This window comes from Chelmon rostratus, chromosome 20 (genome assembly GCF_017976325.1).
Source record: "Chelmon rostratus isolate fCheRos1 chromosome 20, fCheRos1.pri, whole genome shotgun sequence".
In the NCBI taxonomy this organism is placed as follows: domain Eukaryota; kingdom Metazoa; phylum Chordata; class Actinopteri; order Chaetodontiformes; family Chaetodontidae; genus Chelmon; species Chelmon rostratus.
In genome coordinates this window covers 13,627,868-13,651,662 of record NC_055677.1, presented here as the reverse complement: position 1 = coordinate 13,651,662, position 23,795 = coordinate 13,627,868, and positions in this window count along the sequence as shown.

The following is a 23,795-nucleotide window of genomic DNA, read 5'->3' as shown; positions in this document are numbered from 1 at the left end:
GGGGTTATATGGGAGGGGTCTTAACCACTCATCTTCGTGAATGATCGTTTCCGACCTTTGCTCTCTGTAATTGCAAGCACGCCTTAACCAACTTCTCCAACACAAAACCCACATACTGTAACACATAAAAACAAATCCGCCTTGCTTCGGAGTGCTTTGCAAAAGTGTCAGAGGTTTTACTTTTCTTGGCTGCGTTTTTTGTCCAAAAGCAAACAGTGAAATGGCTATGGGTGCCCCAGCCAGCCAATACTTGTACTTTCATGAGATCAGATAAGTGGATGCATGCCAGACAATGAAGTTGTTATACCACAGTGATATCACTTTGTCAAAAACATGCACTCTTATAAGCAGAACTCTGAAACAACCGCTAATTTAAAACAAACACCCTTAATAGGCAGTGTTAGGATGTCAGCGGAGGCCTTGGAAGTCTCTATTGACTAAAGACTAAAAGAGTTGCTCCAGACATCTTAATCACAGCTATATATAGCCTTTCTCCTATCTGACAAGAGAAATGAGCAGCCATTTAAGACAGATGAACTGTGTCTGGATGGTGGGTAGACTTATCTAAACCGCAAGCCACACCTTTGATCTACTCCAGAATCTCCCATTGGTTTCCATCTGATACAGGCTATCTGATTTACCCACGCCACTGAGGAATGAGAAATTTTAGAGGAGAAGAGATGAATGGAATATGCATTAAGACACCTTGACTATACAGTCAGTCTATTTTTCCGCTTTGCTTTCCCCTTTTTTCCTCCTCATACGCAGCCATTCCTCAATCATGCGGTTATAGCACTGTGACTGTAACCCCTCCCCACCACCACCACCACCATCTTCCTCTTTCTCTCCCTTCACCTCTATCTCTCTCCCTCCCTGCCTCCTCCCTCGGTGCGCCACGCTCTCGCTCCATCTCCCCGTCTCTGCCGGGGTGTGAGTGAGTGATGGAGTTTTAGTGGACCCTGCGAGCGGTCCTGTGGTTTTTCAGTGCCACACATCAGAGGCGGAGTATTAGCCCGCTGCATGCTTCAGGAGTTTGGCTTGGCAGAGCACCAGGCCCTAACTACCTCCTCTCCAGCACTCGCTGCTGCCAGCGCGGGTCAGACAAACTACCTGAGCCCCATTTGCAATACACATGAAATTATTCCGATGTCCCACTGTTTATATTTATATTCATTAACCTTTATAAGGACGTATGTGTGTTTTTATTGCATTAATTTTCTGAGTGTACCCTGACACAGAATGAGTAAAAGCAAGTTTATATTGGCTGTTTTGAAGGAAAGTGGGTCCCTATCTGCATAATATACAGTAAATCTTCATTATCCAGACCTCAGAAAGACTGCACGGACTGAATGGTTGAAAGAACAAACGTAATGAAGAGAATATGCACAGCAATGCAAAGTTATCGTCTGATAATTCTGTACATTAATAATAAAGCTACCTGGGACTTGCATCTGAGGGCTATAAAATGATGTGAGCTTCATAAGGAACTTGGTCCTGGCGGAGACACTGGGCCGAAGGAAGCATGAAGTATAAAGGAAGGATGACGCCCATGTTGGTGTGTGATTCATGTAGTGTTACATATGTATACACTGCTGCATGCCGCACTGTGTATTATGTATGTATGCGTGTGTGTGTTGTGTGTAAGAGAAAACCTTTTCCAACCACCTGCAGCCCCTCGTGCAGTACTTGCAGTTTCATGTACAGTAACTGTAATTAAAGACAGATGAACATGGATTTGAAAACACTGCAGGGTCATGATAGCACACGAGTGTTGGATGGAATCAAACACAAACATCCATTTATTATTTACCACATATTAGAAAGTATGTTGTATGTGGTCAAAACTGCAGCACTGACAGTTCTGACACTCCCTCTGATTGCAGATATTTCTAAAGCTGCTCTTATCATATGGATTTTTTTTTCTAGAGCAGGGCTTTCTGGCCGCGTATTTATTCTCACCCTCAGACCCTGGGTCATTAAAACACACGAGAAGTCCTCTCATTTGGGGACCCACACGAAGCGAGTCCCTGACATTTTTTTTTTTTTTGACCCGAGACATATGTTAAAAGACAGCTTCATTGTGAGTGGCGGTCTGATGGAAGTGGGAGGGTGTCAAGAGCCACTATGGTAGACAGATAGCCTCAGGCTGTGCCACACACCGCCTGCACTGTCTCTGTGTGTGTGTGTGTGTCCGTGTGTGTGTGTGATTCTGCAGATGTACATCATATAAGCATGTCAATACAAAACACATCTTTAAAGCCTGCATTTTAATTATGCTGCTTTATTAAATAGTAATCATTGAAATGCTACATTGGCATAATTTATTACATTTCTAATGAAGGACAGGGAACTGTGAACACTCCACACATCATGTTCCAGCTAGTTCCTGGACATTACATTTGGCTAATACGCATCCGAAACAGCTCTCTGGTGGTGTTGCAACAGAATAATTTATCAAAACAAATGCTCCATTTTATGCTGTCCCTCAACTGAATGTGACTAGCACTAAAAGATGCAATACTCGGGTATGCAATATGCATGAAATTATGCTAATGCACAATCACTTGCATTCATTTATATCTACATATGGACATGTGTAATTTCATGACTTAAATCTGTTAAGTGCAGACTAATGTTGAATGATTCACAATATATAGATATATAAAAGCAGACTAACCACCAGCCTTTTCCTGATTACACTTCACTGGCAAGACTAAAAACATATTAAAATGAAAGACTAATATAAAAGTAACACATGGAGTAGAAGTTCATCAATCCAAATTTGCTGAAATATCCACATGAGTTGCATGGTAGCAATGCAAAAACACTCCCCGGACTGATGTGGATGTACTGGCTGCTGCGCGATACTGTAACCCCATAAAGTTGAAATTTCACAGTGCGATTTTGAACGTTTCTGCCTGATTGCTTTGTAGTTTGAATCAATTAAGCACTTCAATGTGCGCTTTTTTTTCCTGTACGGCGTTCTCAATATTTTATGGTCTCAGTCACCTCCAGCAACATTTTTGGCAATGAACCACAAGGTGATTTAAATATTTATAAGCATGCATATGAATCAATCATTTAAACTGATGCATCGCACTTGTTTTATAATAACAGAAATCTGTATCTGAACAGCAGCGCTGACTGTTTCCTGAGGAGAGGATCAGTTTATCGGTACTAAGTCAGAAGCTATAGCTATATGCTATTAAATGCTGCTTAAATGGATGTTTAGGGGTACACCCTCCCCATACACACTATGCATATTACAAACATTCAGTATGCCGGTGACACCCCAGTAGTCACATGCTTGGCTATATATCTATGATAATGGTTACTATGCTGATGATCAGAGCTATTTACTTTAAATTGGTCATTATCAGTGGAAGACTCTACCTTGTGATGGTGATGAGGGCTTTGACAGATATATTGTCAAGCCGGAATAGGTGGTGATGATGAGCCACAGAAGTGTGCTACTATTCCGTGCTTTCATTCTCTCCTTGTGTCTCCTCTCCTCATCGTCGCCTCACCTCTTTGTCCTTTTGGTTCAATTTACGAATCACAAGTCAGGAGCAGTCAAGTGCTGCCATTCCGCCGCACAAAGGCGTGTCTTGGAATACTAAAAGAAGACAGTGGGAATGTATTAGTTGCACAAAGTCTGTGCTGTGTTTTTATTGAATTATGAAGAATTTATGATAGCAATTTGATCTGGTGTATCACTTTCAGCGAGGCTCTTGTTCTGCATGTTTAAGATATAGTGCAGCACTTGAGTATCTGTCTCTTTGGGGAGTTGGCAGGGAGCAAAGCATGCTGTGTGATGCTCCGCTCATCCTAATCACAGCTTTGACTCTTCAAAGAAAATGCGATGACTCAAATTCATATTTGACACGGTAATAATAAAACTACTTAAAACTATAAAGTCTCTCCCAATTCCCCCATTTTTATAAGCCTGTGTTTATCTCCCCATTTTAATTAGTAAGTGGCATTAATTTCTGCTGTTGCTTTTATCACCAATCATTTACAAGCACAAGGATGATCATGTTAATATTACCGAATTATGGAATACATTCCCTAGGTTAATTAGGTTGTTCTTTTTAATTAGAATGTAATTGTGAGAACTGGTGTCTTTTCAAGGGGAAATGCAGGCCATCAGACAGCCCAGGCAATGTAGTTCCAGTCAGGCTGAGACTGTAGGCAACAGTGCCCTCTAGATGTCAAAGAGGAAGCTGCACTATTATTTCTGTGTGCTGAAACTGGCCTTTTTTGGTCATGGTGGGTATTTGTGTGTTCATGCATGTGTTGGTTTTAATAAAATGTAATAAGCCTATATGAAAAAGAATCTTCTTATCGAATGATTCCTCACTGAGTCACAAGTTTACACTGCTACTCATACAGCAATGTCCATTTTGAGGCCTTCACCTGGACTAACTCTTGATGTGAGATGTACCAGAGTTTTGTTTAGGAAGGACAGTCGTCTTTGAGCGAAGCAGAAATGTGTGTGCAAGGAATAGCAAGATGGTCTCTGAGCCTCACAGGGGCAAAGGGATACTTCATGGTTTAGGCTGGGGTTATGTGTTACTGTAGGTTTTGACAGTGTTATGGTCAGTTGCACATCCAAGCTTAGTTTAAGGGTTAAAGTTTATTTTAGATTAACTTTAGGTTAAGCGCAGGCAAGGCTGCAGCTACCGTTATGAACGGTCATGTCATCAGTAATATTTCTTGGAATTTGCTGCGTTTAATGACAAAAGGAGGAGTTTACAATTTATGATTACACACATATGACACATACTCTTTTTTAAGGCTGATTCTAATATTGTTAAAGTACATTTCTTAAAATTTGACCCTTTGGAGGCAAAAATCCCAAAAGGCTAGATTTCTTAGAGAACTTGAAAATGGAGCCAGAGCAGTTCAGGCAAGCACAAAAGTCCCTTCATAGTCTGCAGCATTGTGCATGTCCACAACTCTCACAAGAGGTGGTCCATATAAGCATTTGGTGCTCATTCAGTCTGCATACAACAAGGCTGATGTCTGCGTCCTCGCTGCTACACCGCTGCCTTCTCTCAAAACTGCAAACCTCCCCAGCCTCCTCGTGTATTAGCATTTAGCTGCATGTGAATTTCACGTGTTTCTGTAATAAGTCTTGATGTTCATTAAACGCTGTGCATCTCAGCCTCTGCCAGGGAGCTTTGTGAGCATCAAGCTTGCTCAGGCATCACATGAGCAGAGCCACACCGGCATATTAAAATGCATATTGTTGCAATGAATGGAAATTAAAACACTGAATAAATACAAGTGAAATTGTAGGATTTTTTTGTTAATATATTGAAAACTCGACAGGGTGGCTAGTATAAAGTGTTTTGTGTGGGTGGGACTGTGTTGGTTAACATTGCACTCACAATCGCAGTATATGTAAAACACAGCCCTGAGTTTAGGTAAGTTAAAGGAAAAGGATTGGCGATTAAGAGTCATAAATGTCCTCAACTCGAGCACCCCATGAGCATTCTGTACCTTTGTCTGCCTGTCTATTGTACCTGTGTGTGTTTGCCTGCAACTTACACACATTAGTCTACAACTTAATCATTCAGTGCAGTCCCTCTCCCACCATCACACCCACAAACAGCAAACATAGCAGGCCACAGGTAAACAGCACTATCTCTAGGCCAATCCTTCACATGGGGTAAGGCAATTACAAACTCTGCATGTCACCCCGCCATGCCACCTACATTACACACACACACACACATCTCAGAGACACACCCCTCAGGTCTCGAACCACCCTACACACTTTCTCACTATTTCATCTCTCTCCTTCTCTCTCCCTCCCTCTCTGCATGTCATTCTCTGTCACTCGCCTTGTGCAAAATTGCACTGAGGCGAGCTGCCACAGTATTGAGGAATAGTGTCATATACTGGCAATTTCCTCCCTAGGTGTCAGGCATACTTTACCTTAATATGTCTGCAGCGACTCTTAATAAAACAGTCTTGTCTATATACATATCTCTACCGCAGCCCGGCCTGTGCCACACTGCACACGGCACTCAATAGCATGCTGTTAAATATTTACCTCCGCTGAATGTCAATGGAGGAGGAGTAGGTGGAGAGGAGGAGAGGAGACAGAGGAGAGAAATGGAAAAATGTGTCCCCGGTTGGTGTTTTAGCTGTCTGGATCTGTTGCAAGGCAGTCTGGGAGAAATTCCATATCAGCCAGCGGAATGTTTTAGGATATCGTGACGCCATTATCAATGTAGTCTGCTTGCTTCAGTGGAAAAAAAAAATAAAAAATATGGCGAGAATTGGAAATTGAAAAATAGTTGGGTATTTGTGACTCAGGCAGGGAAAAGGAAGTATTTGAATGCACAGAAATTTCCTGCGCCCGTCTGCCTTGTGTTCATGATCTTCAAGCCTTGCGCGCTGTCAGGCCTCAATGTACTGACAAGCCTTTGACTCAGAAAATGAACAGCAGGTCCCCTGCAGAGAGTCTGGGCAAAACTTATCAACACTAACCAAGAGAGACTACTGTGGGTTGGGATGCAGCCATGTGTTGCACGATTTCACTGCAAACCATGCTTCTCCTGGCAGACTCTTTGTTTTTATTTTTTGCCACATATGCAGATCCATTGTGTCGGGTGGTGTGGTGAGGAAATTTGCAGGACTGTTGGGAGGAGGAACCAGAATAGACATTTGACACTTGACCTTAACTTCCAAGGCTCTGGCAGGCGTGTTGTATGTCGCCAATCTCAGAAAGGTTTATGGCTTGTTTTAGCTTGACTCTGGCTTTCTTCAGTGCTGTCACATGTAGAGACCAGATAAAAACGCAATATGAGGCATGCATGTTATATCCGCTGAGATAACACAGGGAGTTGCAGGGTATGAATCTTAGCTTTCAGAGCCACTGGTAAGATGAAATAATCCTGCTGTACATAAAGTTGTTACCCCGGATAATAGCTAATGCTGTGAATTATCGACCCATTCTGAGTATTTACCCTGGCTAGCTGCATGTGCAAACTGAAAATCCGCTGTCCAACCATGCGAACTTCATCACTCAGCGGCAGTGTTCGTCTGAGCAAAAGTTAGAAAAGTATCTCCTGGATGTTAACGATGTGGCAGGTGATCCTGATAATAATCATGAGCTTGAAGGAAGGAAAGCTAACATCTCCTTTAAGTGCAGATTCTGCAGCTCAGACTTAGAGGCAGAAATATTCTCAGCGAGGGGAAACAGAAAAAAAAAGGGAAGAAAAACGGCGGCTGGGTTTTTAATGACTTTCTGCACATTAGAATAATCTGTCATTTCAATTAGCGGGATTGTCATCTATGAGATGTCTCCTGCTGCACCCACACATAGACACACCCACGCGTGCGCATATACACACACACACATACCACACATACCTATACCTTGAGGTTGTCATCTGTACCCCTCATGGGAGAGAAGCAGGGATGTCAAAGCAACCACCCCCCTCCTCCTCCTCCGCCTCCACCACCACTACCACCACGACACACACACACACACACACACACACACCACCAACGCCACCACCACAACTACACACACACGCGCCATCCCTAAAAAACAAAGCGAGGTTTCAAGGGAAATTGCTTGACAGCAGCTTAAAAGCCAGTCAGGAATAACTTATCAGGCGAGGGCTGCCATCGTGCCTCGCGGGGTCATTTCATTACGATTACCTTACCCTCCTTAACTCAAAGAGAGTGAAGAGAGAGAATGAGTAAGAGAGAGAGAGAGAGGAGGTGGGTGGGGGGCTGCAGGTGGCAGTGGTGGTGGTGGTGGTGTTGGCAGGGAGGGGGTAAACTCTTCAAGAAAGATAGAAAGGAAGCCAAAGTTTCAGAAAGTGCTTAACTTTTACTTTTCTTCTTTCTCACTCTCTGGTTTTTAAACTTGTCTCAGTAATGAGCTTACATCTTTTTTTCTTTTTTTTTTGCTGCCACCATATACAGTATGTCATCTACTGTTTCCTCTCTTCTGCAGCTATTATGGGATGTTTCGAGTGATGTAGAAAAAAAAAAGTGAACCGTTTATTTGTTTCCTCATATTGTCTCTGGTTTTTAAGGTCGACATTTATATACAGTGGAACGTATTTGACCCAAGACCTTATTTCCCTGAGGAGCTTTTGCTTCCTTCTGTAAAGTGTGTGCAACAACAGGGACTTCAACCAGAGAGAGGGGACTTGTCCTCATGTCCAGTGCAGTAACTTCATTAAACTTTTTTTTTTTTGTTTATTGAGGATTACTTGACCCACTTTCAAGCTGTTATTACTTCTATCTAATTATGTTTTCTAGGGTAGGGGAAGCATGTATTTCTTCTTTTTTTTTTTTTTCTTTTGTACCTCAAGGCAATTAAGTGGCTTCCAGAAAATAAGGCAGTATGGCATGTAGGGATGATGTTATGATTGCTAATTATGCTCTGATGCAGCCCTGAGAAATGCTCTGCGCTCTGGCTTTTGTCCGGCCGGCTTTGCCAGGCCCAGATAATATTTATGAAATGTAGACATTCTTGGGGCTAAGGCAGAGTCTTTATAATGGGAGACAGATGGGGTCTGCTTCGGATTAAGAACATCGACTCCACTATCTGTGGGAACACCTTCTCTCCACGTGTGTGTGGACTTAAATGTGTGCGCACGTTCGCCTGGGCGCGTTTGCGTCCGTGTGCGCCCGGGTGCTCGCTCATGTGTGAACGTGTGCGTGCGTGTCTGTGTGTGTGAACGCAATTGTCTTTGACAGCCGCAGTGTAGTTATTTTTTAATGCATTGCGGAGTTATGATAACCATCGTACAGCCTGCCCCTTCCAGTGGCTTATATATCTGACAGTGGAAATGGGAATAATTGTACAAAAACGCTTCTCAATAACAAAAAAAAAATAAAAAAAATCCCTTGGAGTTCATTTGGGCCAAAACTTTGTTATTGCCAACGACCAAAGATATGTTTCCGAGTAAATGTTTCTCCAGTCCTGATTCATCAGAACCAATGATTCTCCAGTACCTCATTGAGAAGAAGAGATATGCAATACGAAGGCAAATTACAGATAATATCCCCCTGACAAACAACACAATGCACTGTGTTGTATTGTTTACACTGCTAACATGCCATCCTAATGACATCAAGCTAACTCACTAATGGTAGCAAGATAATTCCAAAGGCACAAACAAGCTTCAGACCGGTTCAGCAGGCAAAATGTTGCTCTGTCTGTCCGTCGTTTGCGGTTATTGAGGTGCGATTATGTCGGGGTGACTCCCAGAAAGGCTGGGAACAAGTAAAGGCATCGCGTTGTGTTCAGTGCCGTGGCAGAAGTGTATTATGTTCATTAGATTTTAGAGCTACCATAAAATCAGATGAAGTCTCCCGATTCATATTGGTGGTTTCTCCTGGCACTGATGATAATGACACTGGGATATCAGCAGCATGGCTGCCTATCGCTCGTTCTCCTTCTTTATCTCTGCGCTTTCTCTGTCCTCTCTCTTTTCACCCCCTGAGCCTGCATGTTCCCCTCTTCCTCACCTCTCTCCTTTTTCCCTTCTCTCCCTTTGCCTCTTCCTCCACCCCTCTTTCTTCTTCTTCTTCCTCTGTTCCCTCTCTCTATCTCTCCTTACAAACGCCTCCCCTCCCTCCGGTGCAGAGGTTGACAGGATAAGAAACATGTTTCAATAAGACAGTCCAGGAAAGGAAGGATTGATAGTGAGACAAAGGAAGGCTTTACCGCAGTATATGATTGCATGTGTGTATGTGTGCACGTATATGTGTGTGTCCAAGTATTCTTACATGCGTGCGCTCCCGTTTGAGCTGTACACCCGGGTCTTTCAGCTGGAAGAGACAGAAAATGGAGTAAAACTTGGATGATTTCATTACCATTGAACGAGGCTCAGATTCAACCAGCAAAACACTGCTTCCATGAAATACGCTGGCTGAAATTCATAAAGACACTAACACTCCAGACCCGAGCAAAGGAAATCAATATTTTTGAAAATATTTTCTCTTGTTTGAACTACTTTAGGAGTGCTGGACTTCACTTTTCTTACACTCTGAGATCCTAAAAACTCCAAACCCGCTCAGTAAATTTCCGCAGAATTGTTTGAAGTTAGTGTCTTTGACGTCGCTGCTGCAAAGTGAGCGCCATAATATGCATATGCATGTCAGACACAAATCTCCAGCTGGCAATTTCAAAGACAAGAGAAACAAGGTTGAATCAAGTCTATTTTGCCCCATATTAATACTCATCCTCCGCCAAATTGAGCAGATGGAAATTAAGTGAATCTATTGAGGCCATATTAGTCCCATTTGGGTAAGTGTCATTGAAAAGATAGTGAACAGAGCTAAGTCGAATGACACTTTCAGCTCAATGAATTAGGCACAGTTAAGGATTAGCCCACAATGGAGGTCAATTGATTAACAGTGTTAAATACAGTATTAAATGTTGAAGTTTGAATAAAGGGACCACGGAGGGGAAGAAAAGGGGGGGTGGTGCACATGAAACTTGGAAGCAACCCTCCTTTGCTTCTGTTCTTTCTCATCTATCACAGGTCAGGTTTGCATAATCTCATTTTACCAACTGGTATGTTTTCTCCCCTGTTGAGATTCTGTTTCTGGAGTATCAAAGACTTGGATCTCCCTTCTGTCATCCTTCCTTCCCTCTCTCCTTCCAGCCTTTTATTTCTCTCCCCCTCCGCCGCATCTTTCCTGTCATATCCCATCTTTTGTCGTTTGCCTTGGTTTCATCCCCCAACAATGGGGGTGAAAATTACATTTTAGCTGGAACGTTTCATGTTGCAAAGCGCCAGCCGGTGTAATCTTTTTTTTTTTTTTTGCAAAGGTAAAAAACATCAGGCTGCATTTGCTGCACTTCATGTATGTAAATCAGAACAGTGATGCACACCTTCCAAGGCCAGCTAGACGATGTGTTTAGACTGCTTAGAGAGACTGATACAATGTAAGCTCTCGTGTGCACGTGTGTGTGACTGTGTGGTTTTGACTGCGCATGAGTGTGTGTGTGTATGTGTGTGTGCAGTCCTATGTTTATACCCTTTAGTGACAGCCTCAACATAATCTGGGCTTGCTCTACAGGCATGGTGGGTTGATACTTCAAAGTAAGTACCTGCTAACAGACATTAGTCCATGTAAACAGGGCATACTCTACCTAAGCTCGATGTGTAGCAGTATGTGTGTGTTTGTATGTGTGTGTGTGTGCACATTTATCTTGTTTGTGTGTGCTCGTGTGGGTGCCATGGAATATTAATGCAATTATTGTGTGGTGTGGCTTTCTGTCTGTGTGTGCATTTGTAATGTTATGTCATGCTGTGCTGGACAATTCAGCATGCATGCACGAGTGTGTGTCTGAGTGCATGTAGGAGCGCGCACCGTGTGTTTGCATGTCATATTGTCTCTGCGGTGGCAGGTGAGAGAGTCAAATGTAATGAGGCTGTCTCCCTTATGGTTTAAACATGAGCGCGGAAAGATGGAGACAGAGAGAGAGAATCAGTTCAGTTTCTGGAGGCAGGGAAATAAAGAGGGACTGAGCCTTCAGCTGCGGAACAGTTTGCCACATTTTACTGCAAGCAAAACCCTGTGATAAAAAAAGATGCATTTTTACATCTTTGCATGGATTCATTTTGCAGACTTTTATATAGCCCGTGTTGGAGGCTATATAAAAAACATCATAAAAAACAGCATTTCTGCATATTGCAAGCATGCTGTTAGGATTTGGGGGCTCTTGCCAAGGATTGAGACCATTCTGAGACCACACATGACCTTGATGATCACACCATATGTCACCGAATCCAGCTGTCTGCCTTTCGCCCTATCTCCAAAATACATTTTATATCCTATTCATTTTCTTTGCCAGATGCAGCTTGGAGGAAATTTAATTGCTGCCTGGATTAGGATCACTGGCAGCATCCAGGAAATGTGGCATTCTGATACGCACACAAGTCAAACAAAGGAAGCTGGTGTGACAGGAGCGACTGTACTTTGCGTCCTGTGTCCGCAGTGGTGTTATAGCTATATTATGTAGGACACTCCTAAAAAACAGTGTATGGACTCAAACAAACGTAATCCCTTTCAGTCATCATATATGAATAACAAGAGGTGTGTGGCAGTATCTTTAACTGTATTTACCTTTAATTTCTTTGTTTTTGTTGTTTCTGGGCTGCAAGCTTTTGACCAGTGGGGTTTGTAAGCACCAGCCAATGAGAGCACGCAGGTGAGACTGTGTCTTTATGCAAAGGTGGCGACCAGTTGCTTGGCCATAAGCAGCACGCACCCAAAGAGCAAGCTCTTTGTTTACGAACACGTACTGCCACTTCCTGCATTGCACACCTTTAGGTTTAGGCTGCTAAAGCACTTGGTGTGGTTTAGGGAATGATTGTGGTTTTGGCTGAATGCTTAAAAAGTCACAATGATCCCTCCCAAACCTGAAATCGTGCTTTCAGATGCTTATGCAAGTTAATCAGATTTCAAATTCAAATAAGCTTTATTGGCACCAACATTCAAGTTACATTATTGCCAAAGCTAAATGACGTATTATTGAATAATTAGGAAAACTAGATAGATAATAAGAAATATGATTAAAACACACACACACACAGATTTAATCCCTCAGAAACATTCACTGCAGAGCTTGTTTCTCTTAGTGTAAGACAGTGTTCAACAAATACTGCACGCTGACTTTTCTCCCCGCGTCTCTTCATAGGGGGAACGTATTGCAGTTTCTGAGGATCAGGGAGATGTATTTATTTAGGATACATGTCGTTCATCATTCAACGTATAGTGCAACTAAGAGGTGAGATTTGGTGTCGACCTGTCTTCCATGACAAGGTGAACGCAGCCTGGCCTCCCTGTTCTGCCTGTGACGGCCTGTTTCTCTGGCCAGGCTTGCTTTTTATGTCAGTTGCAGGTACTCTGCCACCATGCACTCTCTGTGTCAGGTCAAATAGAAGTCGAATTTACTTTCTGGTTTGATGTTTTCGTTTCATTATTTGATATAATGCTCTTTTTCTTTGAGACGATTTGGTAGCGCCGGATTGTTTGGCGTCTGTCCTGGTGTGTGTGGTCAGCTGGCAGAGAGGAATCTCATCTTTGTTCAGCTATTAGCGCTGAAAGGCCTTGTATTTGGAGTGGTAGGGGTTGCTAGATGGAAGGTGTTGGACCAGATGAAATATTACTGATGTGCGTTTATAGATATATTGTTAAAGCATTTATAAAAAACATAATCCAGCTGGCATTGTCTTTCTTAAAAAATTCATTTCTTAATGCAATTTGATGGTAAATAAACGTAACTTTTAGGAGTCAGGGTCTACAAATGTGAGGAGATAAATTCATTTGTCCAGCGGAGGGCCCATTTCTTTGAAGAATCGAGTGAAACAAGAAACTCAACCCTGAAACAAGAGAAGTCATCAAGTGAAACCAGATCAGAGACAAATCAAGTGATGTCATCCCTCTCTCATTTATTTTCACGTTTTGTAAGAGAAAATTTGATTTACCGGCTCAATATGATTCACTGACCGCGATTATCTGTTAAGGCAGATAACCTCCAAGTCCAACACCTTTACCCTGTGCTCCCCAGTGCTGCTGACAGGATATATATATCAAGTGCACTTATCAAACACCATTATCACACCTTTGGATGCATTGATGGTCACCCAACCTGTCCAAACCGGCCAGTTCATCACGACACCACACCACCGCACTGCTTTTCTTTTCCCACCGCTAGAAATGAGAGAGCTGATGAGAGGAAGGTGTAAAAAGAAAATTCTTTCCAACACTGAGGCCTTCTTTAATGCTCTGCCTGTCTGTGTGTCTTCCATCCGGCATACTTTCGCACTCTCCTCCTTTGAATCCCTCCTCCGCTCCTCTCTTTTCCGTCACTTGCGTCGCCTCCCTCCGTGTCCGGGCTCGTCCCTTATCGCTTCATGTTCAACACAGGCTGAGGGACTCCTCTCCCTCTCCCTGTCCTCCCTCTCTCTCTCCCCTCCTCTTTCCCGCCAAGACAATAGGCGGGCAGGATAACCCCTTACTCTAGAATTAATTATCTGCCCCTTTAATTCTGGGCCACGCTGATTAGCTCTGTATGTAAAATGGAGTCCATATTACCATAATATTTGGCTATCTCCTCTAAGCTGAGGTCCCTTGACCTTTCCAGCCTCCTAAGTCTCTCTCCCTCTCTCTGTCTTTCTCTCTCTCTCTCTGTCATCTTTTACTCTCAGGAGGTACCTGACAGTCCCAGCCTATGAATGTGATTTGAAGGGGCAAATTAGATTTTGCTTCTCCCTCTCTTTCCCTCACGTTTTCCCGTCCCTCCCCTCCTCTGTATGTGTATGAAACTAACGACAGTTCATTTCGAGGCCTGGGTATAATTATGTGTGCTTTTTTTTCTCTCTATCATTGACTGCTCTGATGGCAAGGCTGATATGCTGTGTTAATATAAACGTTTAGTTGGGTTATTATGAGCCCTGAGAGTCGTAAAGGACAGCCAACCTGCGCGCTGATTGTCTCCCATACAGGACGTCCACCGTCCCTGTCTGCCGCTATTCTTCCCTTTATCGCTGTCCCCCCGTCTCTCTGTTCCTCTAGTTATCGCTATCTTGTTGCTTTTACTATCTTTGTCTATGCCCGACGTAATGCTCCCCGGCAGGGTTAGAGAGACCGGAGAGTGCTTTCAAATCTGCTTTCTTGAATGCTCATGAATGGTTGGTACACTTAAGTCGGCTGCTGTAGGACTTGCGATAATGTCATTGGGGGAAATGAAGGTTGGTGTTTTGCCCGAGATCAGGAGAGCTGACGCGCCAGCGCCGTCGTGGCAGGCTTGGATGAGCAATGCAGCAGGGGTTGCTTCAAAGTAAAATCCAACTTTAGACTCAATTTCTCACAGCAAGATGTTGATCTGTTGAAATTGTCAGTGGAGAAATTGGTATGTTTCTCTTCTTTTGCTGTTCGGCATTTGTGCAAAATGCTCAGACTGGAAACACTGCATAGCTGAAGTTGTTATGCAGTGGTGCGTTATTGCATCCTCCTCAGTCTTCAACAGCCTCTTATTAATTAGGAGAGCCTCTAATTTTACAGTATGTTTTTACAGAAGTTTGTGCTTACCTATTCTTTCTTTTTCCATTTTCAATTTTAAAAAAGTTGTTTGCAAATGCAGTGTTTCTTTCGGAAGTCTGCAAATTTCTGACCTTGACATCAGTATTTGAACATGTCACATGCTGCACATAGTCACAAGTACAGGGGTTGTATTGCAGTGTGGTGTATCAGTATGTCCCTATGTTTGCTATGTTTGATTTTATTGAAATTACTTCCTTTACATGTTGCTTATTTCAGTCAGGAACAGGAGAACTTGTTTCCCTTCAGCCTTGATATGGTTTTCCTCACTTTCTGGACCTGACAGTCCCAAAATATTGGACAATGGTTGATCATTCCAGTTTCAAATGGTTAGTCCTTCTGGCATCAAACAATGTGTGTGTGCGCACACACAAACACATTCCAGGCTTTTCCACCATCACTCTGTCACTTGCTCACACAGAATTAGCAAGCTGTTACGATATCCACAATATAAGCTAAGGAAATGGGCCTTTAATTGCCCAGCGTGTGGGAGATTGGCTGTGTGTGTGTGTGTGTGTGTGTGTGTGTGTGTGCATGTGCATGTGTGCGTAAGTAGGGCTGCACTCTCTTCCTCCTCCTCCTCAGGCCATTAGATATGGTGTGTGTTGTTTCAGCTCTGGGCAGGTAAACAGAAAGACATTAGCCTCCAATCAGCCTCCACTATATCACCTAGAAGTTTAATTAATTTCAATCCATAGGGCACGGAGTGTATAGAAAGTGTGTGTGTGTGTTTGTTTGTGTGTGTCTGCTTCCATTTAGGCTCCCTTATAACCCTTTCACGGTCAGGGTGTCTAACACTGCTGGAAAGGTCAGCACTCTCTTTAGCCTGCCTTACATTTTAATTGACTATCTCCCACACACTCCACCCACACACACACACACACACACACACACATGCACTGTACCTACACACACACACACACACTCCCCCATTATTACGGTGGGTATGGATCCCAGTATGAATTGATGATCTCCTATCTAAAGCCTAATCACTCTGCAGGACCTGAGGGAGGCTCAGTGATCCGTTTCCCTCCACTACTCTGCGGGAAACTCACACTCACAAGCTGAGCCTGTTGATGAGTAGAAAATAAGCATTCTACCAGGTTTAATGTTGTAGTTCATCACAAAGTCCTGTGAAAAATTGAAACGGACATAAAATGGCACTGGGAGACAGGCGTCAAGATTGGTGAGATTGGTGGAAGTGGAGGGATTAATAGTAGCATGCAGAGGCGGATTTAGATCAAAAATTTCATGATGATTTGCCTTTTATTGGCAAGTAATCACGTGTAATGGCTGCATATAGATATCTTTTAAATAAGGTCAGAGAAAGACAGACGGAAGCACAGATATGCGGATTGTGGCTTGGCTTTGATCACGAGCTTCCTTGTTAAAGCAACAGCAACATTTTAGGGCGAACAAAGGACGGATTTATTCTTAAAAACGTCTCAAATATGTAGCAAGTACATTCATGGTTGAGTGAGAATGGACATGTTCAGCTAGTTGGTTGAGAGGAATCTATAGTATTCAACACATTGCAGGTCCTCCTGTGATGAAGACCCTCTGTTCTCCACCAGACCACTTAACTTGCCCCCGAGAGAAGAGAAGCTTTGTCCTCAGAGGCTAATGCTGCTGTTTACAATAGTCCCTTGTGTGTTCAGTGCATTGTTGGCTGGCTAGGGAGTTAAATATGGACCATCATCATTATACTTTTACTGGCAGACGCAACGGGAGGAACAATTAGGCCCGAAAAAAAGAGAGGAAAAAAAAAAGAGACAAAAGACACAACAGCAAAGACAGAAAAGAGAGTGAGCGGGTGCCTGTGTGGGCTTTTCGGGTTTGAAAGCTCTGTGGTCGGACAAAGCACTTTTGGATGGCGCTGAACTTGCTTGCTTTATCTCAATAAAGAAATTATTCTTCGACTAGTAAATTCGCTTCATTACATAATCATGACGCTGATGAGAGTCAGTACGGTCCAAGAGCAGCGTTGTAACAGAGCCAAGAAAAAGAGCTATTGGGGAAAATTCATTTGACAATCATGTAGTGTTCCTTTAAACCAGGCAACAACAACAACAACAACAATATAAAGATGCTTCAGTTCTGATCATTGGTAGTTTGTTTGTTAAAATCCTCAGTTCTTAAGAGACAGACGCAGACAGAATTATAGAGACCCAGATATACAGACAGACCCTGGGTGGCGGCTATTCAAACATCTACATAATGCCCATTGATGCACCATTTCCTGAAGGAGCAAGACAGGACGTCTACATATACACACATACATACACATGCACACACACACACACACACAGACACACACAAACAAAATGGCAATAACACAGGCCTGCTTTTGTCTCAGCCTTTTGGAAGTGGAGAAAAGGGGAGTGTGAAAATGAGCGAGCGAGAGAAAAGAAGCCCAGGATGAGGTGTGTTATTCAGCCTCGCCACGGGGGGTTAGGACAACTAGGAGACCAGGAGAGTCTGCCCATTGTCCACACATGCCACACACAAACCCGCACGCACGCACGTCGGACAGAAAGCAGACTCTTCCGCGGCAAAACCCAATATGTTGCAACATTTGCCAAAGAAAAGTGAAAATGAGTGTAAATTGAGGTTATTTTCTTCACCTCTCCCTCACTGCCTCACACTTGTTATCCAGTCACCCTCGGCTGTGACGGGGGCTCATTCCACACCCCTTTCTGTGTCTGAGGTTCAGCACAGCCGCCGTGCGCAGGTGCCGCCAGAAATGTAAGTAAGGAAGAGGGAGCTGGAATTACTTTTTGCTTGGCTTACTTCTTTTTTTCTGACACAGATTTCTCCTCCAAAGCGGGGATGAAACAGCCGAGCGACAGCTTTTGATCAGCCGTATTTGCATTAGTAGGAATTTGAATGTAGGCATGCACTCTGACCATCGATCAATGAGCCTTTTTTAAACCACGTTACACTGTTTAACAGCAATGACAACGGCACTTAATAGGGAACTGCTAATCATAGACTGTCTGTCTTTCAGTCGTCAAGATGCAACTTGAGAAATAATATTAACATAGAACAGTTATTTAGCTTTTTAAAATGTATTTTCTAGTTGTAATAAGTATTTATTGTATAGAATACACAAACCTCCTGCAGCGTCCTTGTCTCAGCTGCTTAGGGACAACACAGTCTCTTACCAAAGGGTTTGTGACAGCCTTTATTCCACCGTTAAGTCCACTGCAAAAGGAAATGATGAGTTTAAAGTTTTGGATTTGGCTGTCCACACATCGAGGTTTCCATTGCTTTCAGTTGTACTCCTTCACCACACCTTCCGATGTATTAAAGGTTTATATTTTGAGTGAAGTTCAGGTGGGGTTTGGTTCATAACGGACACATTTTTACATCACCACAATTAAATTAAATCTTTCAAGAGATTGCCATTTTGTCATACGACCCTAAACATGATCAAATGTAATAAGCACGAGCAATCGAGCCTTCCAAATGTTCTGACTCAAAGCATCTAGGTACAGTCACAATTTCGCACTTTGAACAGCTCCTCGTCTCACATGTCTCACTATTCCCCCCACAACATTCATCACAACAACTCATTACAACATTGATCAGTTCTCATGGCCGTGGTTTATATCCGTCTCTCACATTCTGTGGTGGCACCGCGATGAAGAAGCAGCAAGATGTTGAACGAGGCTCCTCAAAGATGAGGATGAGAGCATCAAACTAGAAGACGATGCTAAATGGTAATCCAGCGGAGAAGTTAGAGAGATTGCCTTCCTGAACTTGCGTGTTACACTTCTCAAGCCGCTGCATGTCTTCATTGACCAGAAAACCACGTGAACCCTGAGTGGAACGAACCTCCAGAATGGTCAACAAAAAGCCATCATTACAGTATGAGAAGCTGATGTCTGAGAGTAATGAAAATCAACAAATTCCACTTAATACAACAACATTTACTCTACAGGCTAATCTGGCTTTACCAGTAGAAGTTAAATCACTTTGTGCTCCATTGCCACTTGAAATCCTGTTTTGCACCTCCGAATAACATTTCTTATTTTACATTTTGTTTTTTCTGTCGAGGTCAAAAGGAATCCACAAGCAGCTGATGCATAGTTGTTTATGATACATGAATATCACATACAGTCCATCCAGGCCCGAGCACATTCAATAATGTATTAGACGTACTGATTTTTGTGTCATTGATAGACATCTTTCAAGACGGTCTTTAAAACACACTCTGCCCTGTCAGAAATCAGTCGAAACCAAGTGTGCAAAATATTGAGAATGTGTGCTTTTCCCCAGAAACGGCCTGATCAAGGGATTCCACATGAAAGCTTCGATCCTTTATTGATTTCACCTTTTTAAACCGCGTCTCTCCTGAGGATGAGATTGAGATTATGAGAAAGACGCAGGTTAAAAAAGGATTTGCAAATTGACACGTGGATTGTGAAGAGCTGGATGGAACTCATTATTAAAATGCCATTCCTAATGTTTTGTACACTCTGTGTTTATTAGTGAAGCCAAGGCCCTAATTTGAACTGTCTCCACGCATACATCATATTACAAGACACGAGCTCTCTTCTTCTTTTGGTGTATGATACCCAGTACAAAGTGGGGACATGTAACACATGTGGTTGCTTTGAAAAAAAAGTTGATAAGGGTTGATAATGATATAGAGAACTACAGTAGCAACTGTCATCATTTGTTCTTTGTGTAGCACCTTCCAGTCTCACAAATCAAAACTCCAAACCAGAGGCTCTCCATTTGTCTCCAAGCATTTTGATCATTCTGCTTTATCAGTTTCAAAGACAATGTCGCAAAAAAAAGAAAAAAAAGAACGTGTCACAGGAGCTAGGCAATTGTGACACTTGGGAGAGAAAAGATAGAGCTTCGATGAAGGCGTTCATTGTTGTTAAGCACCAAACACGTCTGTTTGTGTTCTCATTCTGTACTTTGCTGATGGCTCATTCCAGCTGGGTCCACTGCTTTCAGCAGGTGAATGCAATTTGTAAACGTTGACTCCTGTCAGGTAAGTTTTTGTGCGCTCTCCCGAAGTAAATGAAAGAAATATCTCTGAGTCGCAGCTACGCAAATTCACACCACACAATTCATGAATTTTGCCATAAATTATTCAAGTGCAGCGCAATAAATGTTGAGGTTATTGACTCTTTACGTGACAAATTCAGTTTGATTTTACAGTGCACATAATAGCTACGTTTGCTCTCTTGTCCAATGAATTAATGGCCTATTTTTATCTATCATTGGATTCAAACAAACAGTTTGTAGAAAGGACACAAATTAGCTCCTGAAGAGTATTCTGACTGGTGAGCTGTGACGCTATAGGAGGAAAAAAATTGACCGCCGCAGCCCAAGTTCTCATCATTTCACATTATGACCGTCACTTAAAGTGATGCGCAGCCATTGGCTTGGCAAATGTTCCGTAATGTGCTAAACTGTAATGTGGATTTGCATTACAGGTGGATTTGCGAGAGATGGAAATGAGGAGAGGACATAAGAGAGACCAAGCTGAGATGCTCAAGAGGAGAGAAATGGTGATGTCAATCTTTTCTTTAATTGCCAGGAATCAAGAGGTGTGTGTGTGTGTGTGTGTGTGTGTGTGCGCGCACTCTGTTCCTATACACTCCACCACACATTTTGTGAGCTGTATGTTTATGAGCGCGGCGTAATGATAGATTCACAAGCTGCTCCCCTTGGACCGCGGTGCCTCTGACCTTTGACCTTGAAATCTCCAGTCAGGTTTAATGATCCAATCCTCTCACACCCTGGAATATGTTACCATGGAAACATAGCCCCCCCCCCCTCGCTCATAATGCAGGAGAGTTCTCCATCCATGTCTAATTCAGTCTCAAGCCAAGTCGGTGACCTCTGAAGAGATGTTTGCAGTCTGATCAGTATATCCACAGACGTACTGTTTGCCTCCCTGAAGCTGATGTGATGATTTCTTCAGGTTAAATACTACAGTTAATATAATTGCCAATGACCTCTGCAAAGACTCCATGCTAAACAACTTTCCCCATGAAAGATGCTGGAAACATTTGCATTACATGATCAAAAAGAAAAAAAACCCAATAGGAGTCTGTTGAATGGATGCACAGTTCTTTCACTCTATAAAAGGTGGTTTTACCTTATGGTATATTTAAGATTAGATTATTTTAGCGCATGTACTGTTGGGACAAGATGCAATTTTGTATGAGCATGTAGGCAGATTGTACATTAGTTGTTAAAAAATGTACCTATAGTCATGTTTTACGCATTTGTTCTCAAGTTTGATTAAATATTTGAGACCATTGCCTATTTTATCATGAATGCTAATGTCCAGTTGCACATGGCTGCATGACTTTAAATCTGCATATTACAGATTCATTTTCCATTAAAACAGAAGCAGTAAAAGTCACGGCAAGCTACATGTTAGCTGGATAGCAGCAGTGCACGGATTCTGCATGTCCAGCTATTGGGAAGGAGGAAGGAATGTTCCCTTTTAATCAATGTGAGTAATATTTGTGTCTGTGAGCTGGGGACCAGCCACATTATCATGTCAAGTTACAAATTAAAATGCCTGGCCGCTAACAGACTGGGGATATAAATGGGCCATCATGGCCATCTAAGTGTTCTAATGACATTTTTCGGCTGCCAGACAATTAATTCTATCAATCTGCATAACCTTTCCCAAAGCTCAGAAAACAATGGCATTTTTATGGGTCCAAATGAATGGAGTCCAACTGAAAAGTATGCCTAGGCAATCATTACATTATTTAACAAATGTATTTAATTGGATTTTGATGCCTGGATGTCTGTTTCTGGAGCGCCGGGGCCAGAGCGCTGACTCCAGCTCTGGCTAATTCAATAGGCTAAATGGAATCACTGGAAACACTCTGCAATCATCACTGCATTAGGACACTCGTTCCCATCATGTAAACATTGCTTTGAGCGCTTGCCATTTATCCTCCGGTCTCTCTGTCTCTGTTTCCCCTTTATTTCCACCACTTCTCAAGACATTCTTTCATCCCCCGTTTAATGAAAGTTGAGTTTGAGTTCCGTTTTGGACTCAAGTGAATTCACAAAAAGCAATTTACCAAAAAGCTAGCACTTCTAGACGCATGAACTGCTTAGCTCCTCACTTTTCATAAATTAGGGGTGGAAGGCTTCCATCAGACAGGGCCTCAAAGGGATTGGGAAGGTGCTAAGCACGTCTGCCTTTAACGGAGGTGAAAAACAGACTAATTCATTAAGCATTGATCACCCCAAATGACAGCAAAGTGCTTCGACATTTAGCGGGCAAATAACTGACAAATTGGCACACAATTTTTGTACATTTCCAACTCTTTAATGGGTAAAGTATGGAGCAAAAAGGCAATAAAAATGTTAGCAGACAACCCGATGAACCCACACCCAGCCCATTATGCTCACCACTCCTTATGTCTAAACGCCCTTAATGTCTTAAACTGTGGGCAAGGGCTGCCCTAATGATGCATTTTGGTGAGTGTTTCTTACTTTTTGATCAAAATTACATGTTTTATTTGATTCTTTTAAATGCAGTTTGTAATAGGAGCCCCATTATGCAGTGGACGAATGGACCCATTATGAACAGTTAGAGTGAAAGTACCTGAGTATGTATTTGAGTAAATGTGCTTAATCTCGGATGGCCTAATATCATTTCTATCAACACTCCACCCTGTTCCGGCCTGTGAGATGAATACCGATATGACCTCATTATTGTATTATCATTGCTTGGGTTGCAGGGCCAGCAGACGCACACGTGCACACGCGCCTCTGTGGGCACACTTGCACAGAAAAATGCAAAGCGCAAGCATATCAAAGGTATGAAGTTTGACAGAGCAGATGCTGTCTGCAGACACAAACAGTCGCAGGCTGATTCTGTACTTTTAACAGATTCAGCCTTTGGCACTGCTTCTGCTCAAGGACAATTAAAAGGGGTTAGGCCATGTCAGTCAATACAGAAACGCTGGCAGACAGTGGCGGGCGTGCGCGAGTGTGTGTTTGCGAGAGTGCGCGAGGCTTCGGCGGCGCTAGATGAGCAGCGAGCTGACCTGAGCCCCAGCCAGACTTTATTAATCAAGGCAGGAAACGTGTGCAACCTCTCAAGCTTGGCCTAAAGACTTTGCTCGCTGTCCTCCTGTGATGTCTGTTTCTCCGTCTCAGTGCTCTTTCTCTGCTTGTGTTGTCGGCCCTATTTTCCTCATTTCTCTCCCCACGCTGCCTGCCTTACTGTCTCTGTCTCTCCCTCTCGCATGCTCTGCTGATAAATTTTGTCTCCGAGAGGATCAGATAGCAGCGCAGGGATTTCAAAACAATACCTCTTCAAGCAGGGGCTCTGAAAGGTGGTAATGATTTACAGCATTATACCTGCAGAGACCCAAGAACTCCTGCGTCTCCATGATTCATCCATTTCATCTTCTCATTACATGGCCACAGATGGATTGATGTCTGGTACTGCTTCCCTTAAAACCTTGTTGTTGTTGAGCTAAGTTGTGCTCATTTGCAGTATTTTGTGGTTGGCTGTGATTAAGTGTTTGTGGCCTCCCGTTGCTATTTTGCTATTCGGTGCTTATCAGGCTTTCTTTGTGGTATTTTACAATCGGTTGTGGTTGTTTGTCTAATGCTGGCTGTATGTGGTAAAGGCCATGTTTTCCATTAAACCCTTGCTTCCTGTAACAATGAACTACTTTAACAACTCCCTC